Source organism: Gavia stellata, chromosome 1 (assembly GCF_030936135.1).
Source record: "Gavia stellata isolate bGavSte3 chromosome 1, bGavSte3.hap2, whole genome shotgun sequence".
NCBI classification, from domain to species: domain Eukaryota; kingdom Metazoa; phylum Chordata; class Aves; order Gaviiformes; family Gaviidae; genus Gavia; species Gavia stellata.
This window is the reverse complement of record NC_082594.1, coordinates 69,421,339-69,438,332: the sequence shown is the minus strand read 5'-3', so window position 1 is coordinate 69,438,332 and position 16,994 is coordinate 69,421,339. Positions and strand designations below refer to the sequence as shown.

Here is a 16,994-nt window from a genome sequence, read left to right as displayed (position 1 = left end):
AGGCTCTTCACCTGGCTGAGAGAATAAAGTATTTGGCTAAAATTGGTATGAGGCTTCATTTGCTTTGGCTGTTTTGTCTTCTGCAACTTAGTGCCTTGCTCAGAGAAGAGTGAAACAAGCTGTCTCTCTTCTCCTTCGTGGAGAGGTGCACATTTTTCTGAGGAGCAAGCGTGCAGGCATGTCTTTACGAGCATTCAGAGCCCATTCTTGTTTCTCTCCACCCTTCTTTCTTTCCAAGTTCCCCCATAGTGAGGAGGAAAAGGAAGAAAAACAGGGGAAACTAATGAAACCAAAAAACCCTCTTGTGTAAGAGAAAGCCAAAGGAACAGATTGTCTCAGCACATGCTCAGGACCCAGCGGAGAGCCCTGCCAGTGGGCACGTGTTAAAGAGAGGGGGAACCATTAATCCTCCTATAACCAGGAACTAATTTTTCTGCTACAAAATCCAATTTCATCTATCAACCATTCGAGCAGAAACACATTCTGTTAATCAAAACAGTGAGGGTCCTGGGAAACCTCCCAGAGGGAAGAATTTGGATCAGGAACACATGGGAGATGTCTGCTCTCTGCCATTAAAGGGGTAGGGTGGGGAGGAAATTCAGGGTAATACTTCAGTAATGACTGGTGCTTGCCAAAGGGAGGTGCTTTAATTTGAATGCTTTCAACCTTAAGAGAAACCAGTAGGACAAAAAGGTAAAGCCCATTAACCTGAGACAGTGTTGCTGTTGTTTTGCATGCAGATGACGCAAGGTAGTCCAATGTCCTTTTGCATTGGACACTGAGTGGTGGTGTTTGGGCGGTGCTGCAGGTGTGCATATGGGTTGGCTAAGGGTTTCTCCTGCAAAACAAACTTATGCCAGAATCCTGACCTGTACTTACCATCCTCTTGTGCGCCCGAATAGTAGTCAGATTTGGAATGGGGATGAAATGTCAGTCTCAGCTCTACTCAAAGTCTACAAAAGCACAGACAGAATAAAATGGTGGGAAAGGGCCATTCCTAGTTCTTCTGTAAGGAGCAAAACATTCTTTACAGATGTGAGTTATTTTGATGACCAGGAATGCCCATGGGTCCATCTGTCTGTTGGTGCAGCCTTTGCAGTTGCGTTTTCAAAACACAGGCATTGTGCCCTGGAGGACTGACCATGGACATACGGGATTAAGGAATTTGATTCTATGGCAATTAAAGCTTATTTAAATCAAAGTTGCTGCACTCCTCAGCCACACATCCCTGGCTCCTCCCTTGCATTTGCACTGGCACTGGAAGATGAGTTAAACCAGATAGTAGGCAATTTTCAGTGGGCCCTTGAGCTACCATGGAGCTGCACCTACATCTTGGGAGAGCGGCTGGTTGGGTTTCCAGCCCCATCACTGGCTTGCTGGATGCCCTTGGACAAGACATTGTATCTTTCTGTCCTTTAGTTTCATTGTCTGTAAATATAGAGCTCAGGACAGCCAAACTCTTGTGTGAGTTGTTAGCAAATTTACAAAGGACTAGTTAGTGCATCATCATCATCATCATCATCATCATCATCATCATCATCATCATCATCATTCTTTCTTTTAGATTAAACCATTGCACAGTGCCAACAATAATCATTAATTTCCATCTTAGTTGCAGTTCTTAGCTCTGATTTAGAAGTACATGTAAAGAAAAATGGGCCCTGAAGGTGATTAGATTTGGGCTATTGAGTAGGTTTATTTCCAAACCTTTCTAAAACAAATATTCCATATGTGTTATTTGATTTTTTCAATTTCCATGATATTTTCATTTCCTTATCTGTCCATTTACAGCCACTGAAGCAGCTCTATCAGAGATTTTTTTGATGTGATTTGCTGGAATACAATACAAGTGTTTTCCACGATTACAAGTTAAAATATATACTGGCTCCAGCTGAAATGGTTTAGTTTAACTGTTAAAGGTCATGGGTTGACTTTAGGAAGATAAGATCATTTTTGTGTGATTTAAACTAATATCTCTGACTCCTTGAAGGCGGAAGAACCTCTGCCAATTTAAAACCTGGTGATCTGTGGGCTCACTATGGGACTTGATGCTCAGCAGCCACATCAAGACTGCATGGAGCTGAGAAAGGGATGAGGGAGATTTACCAGGCAGCTCCTTCCCTCATCCCATCATGTGGTGTATGCACTCCAACAGACACTACTAGGCATGGCAGGGGCAACCTCTGACTTCTCATCCTCCTTCAGTCGGTCCACCCCTGCTCACTTCACCTTTTTATCTGACAAGTAAATATTCATCAGTTATTGGCAAAACCCTCCATACCCTCTTTCCCACCATCATCAAATCCACCACGGGGAAGAAAACCAATTTTCCTTAATGATAATTAAGGAAAAGGAGATGGGGAAGAAAGATCAGGGGCTTTTTTCACTGGCAAATTTAACGTTTAAGTGACACACTTCTTTTTTTTTTTTTTTTTTTTTTTTACTTCATTGGTTCTCTGATTAGCCCAGCACAGATCAGCCATCTTCAAGGCTTCAGAGGAGACAATGCAATGAAAACAGGGGGCAATGTTTCTAATAGGGTGCCTGAATTTAAGGTTGAAAATACAAGTACCATCAGTGCCATCCTGTGATTTAGAAACATACCTTATGGTTTATATATTTCTCATCTGTGTAGCATTTAGGTAGCATATATTGCTTGTTCTTCAGTGGCCTGTGTGCTTTAACACATTTAATTCTAATGTGGAGAAGGCCATACCTCACATAGGGCAAACAAGATGGAAAAAGTATCATTTTCATAGCAGGACTTCTCAATGATTTTACTAATCCTTCGGAAATCTCACTTCAGCTACTGGATTGATGCTGGAATAACCATCATTTCAGCACTTATCTCCTTTTCTGGCTGAAAAGAACGAACAAAGGAAAATAGTAGAAAGAGACGGCTGGAAGTGGAATATTTCTATTTCCCTCAGTTTGAGTCACGGAGAAATTTAATGTCTCTGAGAGGGCAGGGGAGGTGGAAAGCTACACTTTAAGGTTTGAAAATGGCTAAGCTACTGACAGATTCCTTCCACCACTATTTTATCCTGGAAACTGTTAAGTTACTTTATCAGAATTCAGCAAATCCCTTTCTGATGCTGGAACCGGTATAATACAAGCTTCTATTGAATACGAGAGGGTGCATTTAGAACAACTGCTATTTTTGGCACTACTGCTTAGGAAGCAGTATAGACTCATGAAGACATTGCATTTTAGTTCATTAAACCTAAAATAACAGCCAGGCAATATTAAATTTTTCTGAAATTTCATTCTCATAAGATGTTCTCAGATACGTAGTTTTCCCCAAGCATATGAGAAATATATGCATATGCAAAGGGTAAACACATTTTTTTTAGTGCCTATTTTCTCTCCCCATTCTGTCTCCCAGTCACAAGGCTTTCTGCAACATTCTGATCTTCCCTTCTTCCTCTAGTTGACTAGATCCTCAAGCAGGAATACTCAGCAAGTAAGAAGTATCAGAGTTTCACAAACTCTGATGAAGAAATTATGTATACCAGGGGAGGTGCCCTGCTTGACCTGCTGTTTACAAACAGAGAGGGTCTGGTGGGAGAAGTGAAGGTCGGAGGCCGTCTTCTGCTTAGCGACCATGAAATGATAGAATTCTCAGTTCTTGGCCAAGTAAGGAGGGGGTCAGCAATACCACTACGATGGACTTCCGGAGGGCAGACTTTGGCCTGTTCAGGACGCTGGTTGAGAAGGTCCCTTGGGAGATGGTTCTGAAGGGCAAAGGGGCCCAGGAAGGCTGGACGTTCTTCAAGAAGGAAATCTTGAAGGCGCAGGAGCAGGCAGTCCCCATGTGCTGTAAGAAGAGCCGGCGGGGAAGACGACTGGCCTGGCTGAACGGGGAGCTTTTGCTGGGACTCAGGGAAAAAAAGAGAATTTATCACCTTTGGAAGAAGGGGCAGGCAGCTGAAGAAGAGTACAAGGACCTCGTTAGGTCATGCAGAGAGGGAATTAGAAAAACGAAAGCCCAGCTAGAGCTCAACCTCGTCACGGTCGTGAGGGATAACAAAAAATGCTTCTATAAATACATTAACAACAAAAAGAGAGCCAAGGAGAATCTCCATCCTTTACTGGATGCGGGAGGGAACATTGTCCCCAAGGATGAGGAAAAGGCTGAGGTACTTAATGCCCTCTTTGCCTCAGTCTCTAATAGCCAGACCAGGTATCCTCAGGGAATCCAGCTCCCTGAGCTGGAAGACAAGGACAGAGAGCAAAATAAACTCCCCGTGATCCAGGAGGAAGCAGTTAATGACCTGCTATGCCACCTGGACACTCACAAGTCTATGGGTGCTGATGGCATCCACCCAAGGGTGCTGAGGGAGATGGTGGAGGAGCTTGCCAAGCCACTCTCCATCATTTATCAACAGTCCTGGTTAACAGGGGAGGTCCTGGATGACAGGAGGATTGCCAACGTGATGCCCATCTACAAGAAGGGCCGAAAGGAGGATCTGGGGAACTACAGGCCTGTCAGCCTGACCTCAGTGCCAGGGAAGATTATGGAGAGGTTCATCCTGAGGGCGCTCACAGGGCATGTGCAGGACAACCAAGGGATCAGGCCCAGCCAGCACGGGTTCATGAGAGGCATGTCCTGCTTGACCAACCTGATCTCCTTCTATGACCAGGTGACCCGCCTGGTGGGTGAGGGAAAGGCTGTCGACTTTGTGTACGTGGACTCTAGTAAAGCCTTCGACACTGTCTCCCACAGTATTCTCCTGGAGAAGCTGGCGACTCGTGGCTTAGACAGGTGCACTCTTTGCAGGGTAAAAAACTGGCTGGATGGCCGAGCCCAGAGAGTTGTGGTGAATGGAGTGAAATCCAGCTGGCGGCCGGTCACAAGCGGAGTCCCCCAGGGCTCAGTTTTGGGGCCGGTCTTGTTTAATATATTTATCGATGATCTGGATGAGGGGATTGAGTGCTCCTTCAGCAAGTTTTCAGACGACACCAAGTTGGGTGGGTGTGTTGATCTGCTCGAGGGTAGGAATACTCTGCAGAGGGATCTGGACAGACTGGATCAATGGGCCCAGGCCAATTGTATGAGGTTCAACAAGGCCAAGTGCCGGGTCCTGCACTTTGGTCACAACAACCCCATGCAATGCTACAGGCTTGGGGACGAGCGGCTGGAAAGCTGCCCAGAGGAAAAGGACCTCGGGTGTTGGTTGACAGATGGATGAAGATGAGCCAGCAGTGTGCCCAGGTGGCCAAGAAGGCCAATGGCATCCTGGCCTGTATCAGAAATAGTGTGGCCAGCAGGAGTAGGGAGGTGATTGTGCCCCTGTACTCGGCGCTGGTGAGGCCGCACCTCAAATCCTGTGTTCAGTTTTGGGCCCCTCACTACAAGAAGGACATTGAGGTGCTGGAGCGTGTCCAGAGAAGGGCGACGAAGCTGGTGAGGGGTCTGGAGCACAAGTCTTATGAGGAGCGGCTGAGAGAGCTGGGGTTGTTCAGTCTGGAGAAGAGGAGGCTGAGGGGAGACCTCATCACTCTCTACAATTACCTGAAAGGAGGTTGCAGAGAGGTGGGTGCTGGTCTCTTCTCCCAAGTGATGAGAGACAGCACAAGAGGAAATGTCCTCAAGTTGCACCAGGGGAGGTTCAGGCTGGATATTAGGAAAAATTTCTTTACTGAGAGAGTGGTGAGACACTGGAATAAACTGCCCAGGGAAGTGGTGGAGTCACCTTCTCTGGAGGTATTCAAGGAACGTGTGGACGTGGCATTGTGGGACAGGGTTTAATGGGCATGGTGGTGTTTTTTTTGGTTGATGGTTGGACTTGATGATCTTACAGGTCTTTTCCAACCTTAGTGATTCTGTGATTCTGTGATTCTGTGAAACCTCTGGACAATCCACTAGAACCCCTGCAGCCAAGGCAGATAGGGAACCTTACATGAAGTGAATGTCTGTCTGCTTTGTGTTGATGCAAGACTTCTTTTATTTTTGGGAGGGTGTTTAGCCTCAATCAATGATGTGAAAATCTTAGTGGTTTAGAAACTCCAATCTAACCTGGAAAAAAATGTTTCCATGTTTGCTTTCTTAAACGTGTTTGGATGGTTTTCACATAGTGTCTTAAACAATTTCCTTCAGTGAATTTAGAGAAAGGTGCCATGGCTTAGTAGCACTGAAGAACTAGTTTTGTATAGGAAAAGTTATCCTCAGAAGGATAATATATTGCTGTGTGATAAGATAAATGATGCTGACGCAAATTCAAGGCTGTTTCTGTGATAGCATGATCTGGGATGGAGCTGAAAGCAGTTTAGACCATTATGGTCAGTTTGGATAAAGATTTTGTTCAGTTTTTAAAGTTAGTCAGGACCTCCTTTTTTATCCAGTTAGCCCCCAGTTTCATTCAGAGAAATCTATCTCCTGAAAAAGATATCTCAAAGGGAATGTAGCAGTGAGACACTGGTCAACATGTGGTCTGCCACTGTCTATGTAATTGCACCTATGCTCCTTTCTCCATGGACAATTGAGATGTAGAGGTGGTTTGCAATGGATGACCCAGGCAGAAAGACAGCTACATCCCTCCTGCTGCTGCTTTCCTCTATCTCAGCTATGGTGACAAACAGCTCTTGACAGTGATGAGGGGTGGGGCATGAATTGAGGGGATCACAGGGGAGAAGAGTAGTGGTGCTTGAGGAAGGAGGGGACAGAGCACATCAGAGGGAGCTTCAAGGAGTAAGCCAGGGTTTTAAGGAACTGGTATCTGCTAAGAAAAATCCCTCTTGGTGATGGTTGAGTTTTCAACAGCTTGGAAAGCTGAGGTACCACATTACAGGATTGACAGGTCCTTCACTGGGCAAGCAGCATTGTCAGAAGAGACATCCCAGGTCCTCATGGATTAAAAGAAGCCATAACAGCCATCGCAGGATAAAGGAAACCAGTCAAACATTTCCCAAAACAGCAGATGTCTGTGCCATGTGGGCCAGCCACCCTGGAGAGCCCTCACCAGGCTGCTGACCAAGTGAAGAAGAAATCATGAAGAGTTGTAATGAAGTGAGTAGAAAGCAACAATTCTTATTGTTGAATGTAGTCTTCTCCTTCCCTACTTTCCCAACCATTCTTTCTCTTTCTTTCCTCTCACTAGAGAACAGATGGTGCCTCTACTTCTAAGGAAACCGAAGTGAAACATGTTTGTCTGTGCCATCCTCACACCTCTTTGGACTTTGAGCATTCCCTAAACCCCTCGGCTCCACAGTTTGTTCATCTGTAAATAGGAATAGGGAGCCTGGTGGCACGTCTTTGGAAGTGCTTTGGGATCCAGAAACAACCTCTGACAAGAGGCAAGTGGTCTTTAGAAACAGTGACTCTAAACGATGATAGGGCAGAGACCTATGCGGCGGAGCTGTTGCTTCTTTCCTTTCCTCTGGATTCAGCTTGATTGCCATGTGGGGCCCTGAATATGACAGATGGGAAGAGGCTTTTGGGTTTCCTGCCCCTGCGGGTGGAACCTGTGATGTCAAATTACTACAGCGTTTACAGTAATTGCTGGTCTTCTGAATTGGCAAATACTACCCCTTAATTTAGGACTTATTCATTTTAGTATAATCATGATTTATGATTCCCTGTTTCAGACACATGAAACAAGCACACTGTGATTGTTCCAAAAAACTAATCGCCCTGTGTTTTTGATAGCACAAGAGACATGCAATTCTGTACAAAATAGCTCACGTGCCTAGTATTCCCAGCATGCTCCAGTGTTTTTAGGCAAAGTCCCCTTTCCATCATCCTCCCCCTCCCACTGCTCTACTGCTTACGGCTGCTTCTCTAAAACTTTACTTCTGTGTGAATAATTTCCTCCCGCTCCCCTTAACACTTTTTATGGCTGCATCTCTGACATTTTTTATGACCCTCTAGAAACAGTCAACAGCGACGTTTGTAACTGCCATTTCCCCTTATCAGTCAGCCAGAGCCTCAGGGAACTTCTGAGCAAAGAGAGGTTTGTAAAATTGAGCAGTTGGCAGACATCTTAAGAACCTACCTGACTCGTTTCCAAGGCTGGAGTGACAACATCTAACTCATTCCTGGCAGATCTTTGTCTAATTTACCCTTAAGGATTAATGTTAGGACTCCACAACCTCCAAAGTCAAATGAGCATAAGTTTTGTCAGTCCAACACAGATGGCAGAAAGAAAGAAAAAGACATTCACACTAGAGTTTTCAGTCTAACATGAGTGAGTGTAAATGATGACTAGTGTCAGGCAGAACCTGTAATTTGTAGGTATTCAGATCATGCCATAGCAATATGAGAATCGCTGAGCAGAAGGGTTCCTCCAACTTGTTATCCTGTTCTGGGGCTCTAAGAAGTGACTTGGGAAGAAAATGAAAATAGCCTGTAATGATACCTCCTCATAATACTCTCCCAGCCTCCAACAACTTTTGGCTTAAGCTGGGATTTCTCAACCTGAAGGCAGTATCCATACTGAATATCACTTCCATGAACTTGCACAGTTCCCTCCTGATCCCCTGAGAGGAAATTCACAGTTTCCTGTAACAGGTAGCTCTACTCTATGTTGTTGAAGAACCATCTCCTTCTGTTCATTTTGAACATATTACCCGTTACCTTCATCTGATGCCTCCTAGGTCTTACACTTGGAGACATAATGAGAAACTGATCTTTAGTCACACTTTAAAGGCTGCTCATGTCTTTGTCAATCTTTATCATATCTCCCCTCAGCCACCTCTCTCCTGGGCTGGAGAGTCCCAGCCTACCTAGTCACTCTGTATGAAAGTTACTCCTCATGTTTTATCATCCTTCCCCAAACTTTTTCCAATATAACAATTTAATTTTTCAGATTAAGTGACAAGAACTTTAACATTCAATATGCTTTTTGGCTGTTTTTGAGCACTGATCAGGTTTTCTTTGTAAACCTATATAATCCCCAAATTTCACACCCAGGTGGTCAGCTCAGAACCATTACTTTATAGCTAAAGTTACATTTTTCCCCATGTGCACTTATTTATGCTTATCTACATTCAGTTTAAGATGTTCTTTCAGTGCCCACTCATCCTGTTGCTTAAGATCCTTCTGTTTCTCAGTCTTAGTAGAATTTTCACTATTAATCTCCTATTAATCTCCCTTTACTGCAAGAACTGCCTGTTTATCTTTCAACCGATTTTATGCAATCCATGCAAAGATCTTCCCTCTTATCCTGTGGCTGCTTACATGCTTTTAAGGGTGTTTGTTAAGGACCCTTGTTGAATACAGGGAAAAGGACAAATAAGCAGATTCTGCCAACCAGAGATCTCCCATACCTGCATGCTTCTTATCATCTTACAGGAACCTGATGGATTTGTAGAGCATGATTTCCCTTTACAAAGCTGTATTGAATTTTTCCCAGTGTATCATATTTATCCATCTTCTCTACCCTGCATAGTAATTTCTACTAAATTTATCAAACTTGCCAGACTCTAATTCTCCCAGTTTTTCTTGGAATGACTTAAAAAGGCTGGCACCATATTAGCTACTTTCAGGTGCTCAGTTCTAAGCCTGTTTTAAATAAGAGGCCATGCACTATTATTATTTCAGCTAATTCATCCTCGAGTCCCTTTAGATTTCTTGGGTGAACACCATCTGGTTCTAACATTTTCTAACTATTCATTTTGTTTATTTGTTCCATACCTCCTCTACAGACACTTCAGCTTGAAATAGATCCTCTGACAATCTCCATAAGGAAGTGTTCTGCTGCGGGAAGCTCTCCAAGTTACTCACAGTGAACACAGGAGCAAAAAAAATTAATTTAGTTTTTTCTGTTACAGCTATCTCTTCCCTGAGGACTCCTTTTGTTCCCTGGTTATGTATTGGCCCTATCGTTCCCCAAACCATTCAACTTGCCTTGAATTCAAAAGAAGCATACAATTGTAAAACACTTCCCAGGTTACTTCAGACTCCTAATATTTTGATGTAAGTAGAAATAGTCACCCTCTCCAATCTGAATGTGATTGGGGACATCCTGTTTTGCAGAAAGATCCTTCTGTATGGCAACAGTTATTTTGCTGCTCAACCACTGTTTGTATATACTACATCTAAACTGAGAGGATCTGAGACGTAGGCTCAGACATATATTATGATTGAAAATATGAGCTTAGATTGTGCGCTTTGAAGTAGAGTCCTTGCTGTTGATCCTCTTAGGTCTGTGCTTACTTTGAACTCTATAAGTGCTCAGGCCCTTTAAATAATAGGATTAAAGCAATCTTTCAGTTCCTGATGTGAATTTCATGTCTAACACTTCTCATAGAGCTGAAAAAATATACCATCCATTCTCAGCCTGATGATAGACGTATGGATTGTGTTTGTCCCTGCCAAGTTTATATTCACATGGCTGTCTAGTGGAGTTGCTGTCTTAATGTGAATAAAATTCAAATGTTGTGAGTAAAACGAAATAAAGGCTTGTAACAATGGCTTGTCTTGAAGAGAATGTGTCTCATGCCAGTAGATAAGTAATTTTTTTTGAATCATTAGAGAGGAGTCAGAAATCACATTATGAAGCAGTGCTAGTCCTTTCACTTATCTCTAATGGCTAACCATAAAGTCTAGCAAGTCCTTGCTGGTTTGCAACAATACAAATGCCTTACACAACTGAGCGCTGCCCGCATGGCTGGCTGCTCCCCAAAGAGCACCTGGTCCACAGTGATGCTGGCTCTTCCTTATATCCAGTAGGATTTCCAGGAATCCAGACCCTCATTTGCAGGGAAGAGTTCCTAATACTTGGATGTCTAGAAAAAAATGTGGGGAAGGGGCTGGCTTGTCTGGCAGCAGACACAGCACTGGCAGGCAGCAGAAACTTCACTCACAGGAGAGAGCAGAGGAAGACCTGAGAGGCAGGCAGTCTGGTCACAAATAGTCTCCCAGCAATTGGCACAACCACCTGCATAACCAAACCCTAACCTGTCCCAGGCACAATGAGCTGGATGTGGCCATGCCCTTCACGTGAAACTTTTTCAGGTAATGTTGTTTGAAAAGACTATTGCCATTACAAATTTTCAAATAGGTTTGTGTCATTTTCTCCCTGCAGATAAGAATGGATGGTCTAGAAAACCATAACTGTTCAGTCCCTCCTCCTAAGTTTCTACGCTCTTTCATAACCCTTCACTCCTGAATAAACTCTTTCATACCCTTTTGTTTTGAGAGGCAAAATAATTTCTGCAGATTATTTCTCTCTGTTACAACCCCACCAACTGAGGAATAATTCCTAACAAAATATTTCCAGTCCTTGCACGGGTTCTTGTTTCCACCAGAAGCACTTCCCATTCATCTGACATGCTCCTTCTGTGCTCTGGGTCCCACTTTGCACCTGGAAGCAGAGTTTCAAGAGTTCCTACAGCAGCAGGATAGCCTTGGTTCACCTCATGAATCTCCAGAGAATGCCCCAGAACACATCAATATACAGGAAAACCAATACAAGAAGTAAAAATGACCGAGGAGAAAGATGAGAAGTAAGCACAACCCAGAGTCTACATTACTAGAGCACCCTGCTTCATAAAAGTAGAAAGGAGGGGAGATTTTGCAGGTAGTAGCCAGGGACCTGTGATAACAAAGTCTGTTCCTTGATCAACAAAATGCTTTGTGTAATCGTTGCAAATAACCTATAGTGGCATCCATCTCACCTCATTTTAACTGACCACATGTTAGCTGACACAAACAAGCCATCCATGATCCCACTACAGTGGATGGACAAAGAGAGGTTCTTGCAAGAGGTGGATGTTAGACACCTATTGAGGATGAAATGCATTGCCCTATAGATGTGCTTTTCTTTCCACGTTGAATTTAGAGGGAATCCAGCTGTCTAGTTCAGACAGATGCCTGACCTTGGATAGCTAAAGCATGGCACGTATATCCAGGCAGAATTCACACACCAGAATTCAGCCACTATATTCCCCCCTGCTCAACTGAGCAGAACTGGACACAACGTCGCTCATGTTGGCTAAAGGATTTTTAAGGCAGATGAAAGGAAGAGAGAGGAGAGTCTCTCTCCAAGACTTGTTTCTTGGAGCCCTGGGTCACTGCAGCCCTGAGCTGGGTCTCACAGCCTGCCAATCCTCGCCACACTTCAGCACTTGAGTCTGCCCTCAGATCTGGCCCTTTCTTCTCCTTTCTTAATTAGGAAAAAGTGCTACTTTTCTCCCCTAAAAGGATGTTGAGAGAAGAAATACTCAACGATATGAAATGTGGGCTGTACGAGTATGTAACACACAATATGTTTAACCTGTGCTTATGCAAATTCCTGAGCTGGGGATTACACCCAGAAATTGAAAACTGCAACAAATAGAGTTTATTCTGATAGCTTCCTCTCTTTTATTGTTCTGTACCAGGAGTGCTATGCTATACAGTGTTGGCACATCTCTCTCTTTGTGCTATAATCTGTGTCCTAACCCCTTGAATGTTCTGCTGACTTCTGCACCCAGCGCCAGAGGCTGTGGAGCGTGTTGCAGTCAATGGACGTCATGCATAGGAAATTAGGATACTCAGCATTTAAAAAATGGGATAAATGACAGAATAATGGGCTTCTGTGTGGTAGTATCTGTGGGTTGTAGGTACTCCTGTTTTCGTATGGTAATCTCTAGGCATGCCGGGCTTTGCTCCTCTAGCTGCAGACTACCAAAAAGGAGCACTAGTCAATGTTACCTGCTTCCCTCCGACAGAGAGCATGCAAATTTCTGGCGAGACTTTGGTGAAAATCTGTTAAGCTTGACAGGGAATATGCTGATCTGAAAGCCCACTGGCTTTGTTTACGAAGTGTGTGAAACAATTTCTGTCCCCATGTCTGTGCCCGTTCTACTCCCATGACAACGTGGTTTGATAGTGTACTTATTTTCCTTTTTTAAAGGAGAGTTTTTCTCATTTGTTGCGATACAGAAGTTTCACAGAGACAGCAGGAAAAAAAATATTGTAAAAGAGAACCTGTACAACTGGCTTCACACAAAACATTGCTGAAAATATAAAGTGGAATTGAGGGAAAATATTTTTTCTTCTAGCTCTTTCAGTTTCACTACTTCTTGGTGGCGTGTGTTAACAGTAGCCAGTAAATCAACCTGCAGCAGAAACATTTGGAGTTTTATAAAGTTGATGGATCCCTTTAAAATGTGTATGGTAGTGCTCCTTCCATGTTTGTGTCAGAGTGAGCTGAGGAAATTGCTCCAACTGCTTTCAGAAAAACTAGGACTCTGTGTAATATGACCTATGCTTCTTGAAGCTAATCAGTGTTAGATGATGAACATTGTTGAAACAGCCTGAGCTTTATCAGCATGAAACTGTACTCACTGTGATATCAAGCCAAAGATAAAATATTGCAGCCAGTAATAATTCATCTCACTGAAAAACAACTGTGTCAGAGTGCCTGTGCTCTGGTTAGACAATACACAGCTACAAAAAAGGAAAACTGGTAAGGAAAAATGTGAAGATGTGCTTTGGTGGTGCAAATCTACACAAGTTTGGCACTATTAAAATTAGAAGGGAAAGGAGGAGATCTGAGCTTTGCTGAAAACAGTGGATGTTTCTGAGAAAACTCCCATTGATATCACTGGGGCCAGGATTTCACCCCCGAGTCAGTCTTCACATTCCCTTCCTTCTCTGGTTTTCTTCCTTGTAAAATGGCCTTTTACTTTTTCTGTATTAAAGAAGTGTTTGAATGAGTCTGCCCCCTCCCAGCCCCTTGCCAGTTGCAATCAAAGGTCTGCCTTGTTCTGATGGCTTGCTGTTTGGAAGGGAAAGAGTAAAGTTATTCATCCATTAACCATATTTTCAAATGCTAGGTAAGAACAAAGTATTATTGTTGGAAGGGACTGCCTTCAGAGTGGGTTCTCTTTGTGAACAGATCTGGGGACTTTTTGTTTTATTTAACTTTTAAATTCAAATCCAGTGAAAAATTACTGCATTAGTATGTATGATCCAGCATTTTTTCAAGCTAAAGATCTTTGGCCAACATATTTTTAAAAAAAGCCCCTAATGGTTTGCTGCACATGATTTGAATGCTTCTTCTGCTTCTTGTTTTTAAGAGGGAATACTGTCAATACACCAGTGGCGATACTTTAACACTAAGTGCCCAACCAGAATGATTTTGTTATTTTTATTGTTTTAGCCTGAGGCTTGGATGATAGACAAAGAATTTGAGGACATGAGAAAATGTCTAGTATGGGAGAAGTGAGACTACTCTATAAAAAAATATTAGTTTTGTACATGAATTCTTTATTGCACAATTTACTGTGGAGGCACATCAGTTTAGCTTAATAGCAAGGTCTTGGAAAAAACAGACCAAGTGGAGCAGCGGGTGCAGCTGAGGCAGCTGCCAGCTCCTGCTGGTGGCCCGCTAAGAGTCAAGGCTGCGCTCTCTGGTGAGACATGCTACCTTTGGGCTCCAGCCAACTTACAAAACTCATCTCACCAGTGCTGGGGAACAGAAGATCAGAGCTCTGTGCAGATCTGAACAGAGCAGATCACAGCCTAGCAGTGAGACCATTACTGCTGGAGAACAAAGAGACATGCAGAGGCCCTGGCTGTGGTGTCTGAAGACGTTAAGCCTTCCAAGGCATCTGTGCAGGGACAGTAAGCCTCGAGATAAGATAGGCGTGTGTGCAGATGATTTGGTATTTTACATTCCTTTTTTCTTCTACTTAAGTTATGTGCTGTTCTTCACATGAAAGGTGGAGCAAGCTTGTTCCTAAGGGTGCTGTCTCGGCACTATCTACACTGATGGTCACAGCCCCCATCAGCATAAGCCTGGAGAGCTTAGCCAGACAAGACATGTTAACTGAGGACGTCCACCATGGCAGTGGGTCCCCATTGTGGGTGAGGTTGGACACATGGGCGCACCCCCAGAGGCTGCATCTCTGCTCATAAATTGAACAGGACCACAGGACGCTCCCAGGCACTGAGACTCAGGCAACCACGATGGTCGGTTGTCCAGATGCCAGCTAGGTCTCTCCCACCTGGGCATGGCTTGGGAGCAAATCCTGTCCCTAGGACATGTTTTGGATGTGGCCACTTGGTTTCAGAGGTCAGGAGTGTTTAATGGCCCGGGCACAACCCCAGGGCTGCATCTCCCACGGGAGCATTGCCAGGCATATTGCATGCACTGCCGTAACAGCCTGAGAGACAGCCCTGGGACCAGACCCAACTTCTCCGCGTCCACCGGCTCGATCAGCACCTGATGTAAACACCCACCTCTCAGCTGAAGTCAGTGGATCTCCAGCAGCTTTCGACCAACTAAGGACCTACCCTTTTGCCTTTGAAATCCTCACTTAGGGACTGATCCGAACCCCAAACACTTTGAAGTGGGCTGACCTTTCCTACAAGCCTTGGCTTTGGGTCAGGTCTAAGGAGTCCTGCTCCCCAGGGGTACAAGGGACCCGCAATCCTGGTAAAACCTGTGGAGCAATGGTCGCTCAGCATTCTGAAAAAAAGCCTTCTTTCATTTATTTTCCTAAATAATGGAATAGTAAACAAACTCTGGTGAGAAATGTGATAGCTTTAGTTCTCAGGCTAAAAGTAAATTAATATTTCTTACCTTTGTGCCATACTTTGTGATCCTTGGATTAAAAAGCCTTTTGTTATAAGAAGGTTTATATTAAAAATGCATGTGTAAATGCATCCAAACAAATGTACGTACATGCACAAACAATCTTATTTTTCTAAAGAGGTTTTCTTTTATTTGCTTCATTTGAAAATTAATGCTCTCATAAGATGAGGTTAAAAGTAATTTAATGTAACAATAGCCTGATAATTGGCATTTGGCAGTTATTGCTAATGCTATTTTACAGGCTAGTTCTGACAAATTCCTGCTTTGACACCCAGTTATGTTTCAGTGCTTCTCTTTCTTTTCCCTTTTCACACACAGCTGCTGTAATCCATAACAAGTGATTGTTTAAACATTAAATCAGCAAGCATCGCCTGTAATTTGCCTTTCTTTCTTTCATGGCTATTAGGAAATGGTCTGAAAGAGGGGAAAAAAGCAAAATGTTCCTTCTGTCCTCTTTTTTTTTCACTATCTATTCATTTTCCAAATATTCATCATAAAGAAGAAAACGCTGACAGAGGAAAAAAAAAACCTAATCAAAAGCTTGCTGCCTGAAGTCATTCAGTTTGCTATTCAAACCAGGGAAGTGTCTCTAGTTAGACACGGTTGTGTTCCTTGAGAACATGAAAACATGACAGCATATTATTAGCGCAGAAACTAAAGAGCAGCTGTTAGTTAGCACCTGGTTCCCGACAGCAGACTGGAAATACAAAGAGAGACGCTCTGTGTGTGCCCTGGCAGCAAGAAGGGAACAAACATCTTAAAATCCACCCTCCCTATAAGCAAGCAGTGCTCCCCTCATGATGTCTACACCAAGCCCTGAGAAATTGTTGCAAAGGGAAGGTGAAAAGGAGAAAGGGGCCCAAAGGACAGTGAAAACCAAAATAAGTCACTGTCTTACCTTGCTGCAGCTCGGTGCTGCCTTTGCTTGTGAGTCTGCGAACGAGAGAGGACAGGGACAGACTCGCTGCTTTATTGGATTGCCCAAACTATGTGCTTAGTAATTAGACAGTTAGGCATTCGTGCTTCGGATGAGCTATAAATATAGTATCTCCAAAGTACCAGCCATCCGCAGGAGATAAGGACCACAGTACCTCTGTGCTACCAGCCTTTTAAGGCATCACAGCTAGAGTGGCACGAGGCCCCCCATGGAAAGGGCTGCCGTGCTCCTGAGCAGCCCCGACCCTTTGCTCTGCCCCATTTCGGAGTGCCTGATCTTAAAATACACTCACCTGCTGTAGGGCGGTCCTGTGAGGGTCCCCAAGGAGCCAGCGTTATTTCAGGGTGTGATATTTTGGCTGAGCTATAAGCAACTCGAATTTCTCAGTCAGATTATCTGTCAGGCCTCTGGGGTTGACAGAAACACCCTAGGAAATGCTGACTGGTCTGTGGAAGTAACAAACTCCAACTATCCTTTGGCTGTCTGTCCGTCCGTCCATCCCAGGTGTGCAGCCTTGTTGCAGGGGAGTC

General features: G+C 43.9%; 1 protein-coding gene across 2 annotated transcripts in view; it reads right to left on the bottom strand.

Annotated features, from left to right (window-relative positions):
- Window positions 1-16,530, bottom strand: part of FHL2 (four and a half LIM domains 2) — a 44,944-nt gene extending 28,414 nt beyond the window's left edge. For both annotated transcript variants that reach the window (XM_059823245.1, XM_059823253.1), the window contains exon 1: window positions 16,426-16,530. The gene's annotated coding sequence lies outside the window, so the exon portion shown is untranslated. The remainder of the gene's footprint in view (window positions 1-16,425) is intronic.
- Between the last annotated feature and the right edge of the window lie 464 nt (window positions 16,531-16,994).